The sequence below is a fragment of the Nematolebias whitei genome, chromosome 1 (genome assembly GCF_014905685.2).
Source record: "Nematolebias whitei isolate Nwh7 chromosome 1, NemWhi1, whole genome shotgun sequence".
Lineage (NCBI taxonomy): Eukaryota > Metazoa > Chordata > Actinopteri > Cyprinodontiformes > Rivulidae > Nematolebias > Nematolebias whitei.
In genome coordinates this window covers 10,987,838-10,988,943 of record NC_056498.1, presented here as the reverse complement: position 1 = coordinate 10,988,943, position 1,106 = coordinate 10,987,838, and the positions used below count along the sequence as shown (strand labels likewise).

The following is a 1,106-nucleotide window of genomic DNA, read 5'->3' as shown; positions in this document are numbered from 1 at the left end:
AAAAAAAAAAAAAAAAAAAAAAAAAAAAAAAAAGTTATGCTGCTATAGGCTTAGACTGCTGGAGGACAAATTGACCACATTTGCCCCCTCTGCTGCTGTCTTTACTTGCTCTACTTCACCTGTTTGTGTATGAAATTATTTCTATCCTTAACATGTTTTTTTAGATTTTCCTCCAATAGAAAGTTCACCTGGACCTGTCATTCTGTGTTTGTTCCTCCTTCCTGTCCTCTCAGACCCAGCCGGTCGAAGCAGAGAGCTACTCGTCTTGAGCCTGCTGGAGGTTTCTTTCCGTTAAAGAGTTTTTTCTTTCCACTGTCTCCTTTGTGCTTGCTCAGGATGAAAGTCTGTGGCGAAGTGAAGATTCAACTCAATCTGATGCTTCCTTAGATATAAAACATTTACTAATTGACTTTTATAATATATGTGAATGTTTCTGTTCAGTGCCCTTGAGACGACTTCTGTTGTCACTTGGCGTAATATAAATAAAGTGAATTGAATTGAGGGCAGCACGGTGGCGCAACTGGTAGAGCCGCTGCCTCTCAGCGAGCAGGCCCTTAGTTCAAACCTCGGTCCAGGGGCCTTTCTGGGTGGAGTTTGCATGTTCTCTCCGTGCACGCGTGGGTTTTCTCCAGGTATTCCAGTTTCCTCCCACAGACCAAAAACATGCATGTTAGTCTGATTGGTAACTCTAAATTGTCCCTACGTGCGAATGAGAGAGTGAATGGTTGTTTGTCTCATTTGTCTCTATGTGTCCCTGTGATGGACTTGCGACCTGTCCAGGGGTGTCCCTCGCACAGTGATTGCTGGACACGTGACCCAAAATGGAAGAAGTGGGTAAAAGATGGATGGATGAATTGATTGGGTTTAGTGTGCAAAGACTTTAGATAATATTACATTTTACTGCATAGACAAAAGTCACAAAATAATGTTAAATGTAAAGAACAAGGTTTTAATTAAACAAGTAAGAAAACCCCGCCCAACACTAAGCCCTTTAGATCAGTACTTTACAGTATAAACATATTTTATCGTTTATATGGGTTACATGCATGAACTGACAATTTCATATCTTTTTTGGTTTTGATAAAAATGTATCTGTATATATATAT

The 1,106-nt window shown here is 40.1% G+C and overlaps 1 protein-coding gene across 1 annotated transcript in view; it reads left to right on the top strand.

Annotated features, from left to right (window-relative positions):
- The window catches only part of LOC119415277 (ependymin-like), an 11,873-nt gene that overhangs the window by 8,911 nt on the left and 1,856 nt on the right, over nt 1-1,106 (top strand). The gene's annotated exons all lie outside the window — the stretch shown is intronic.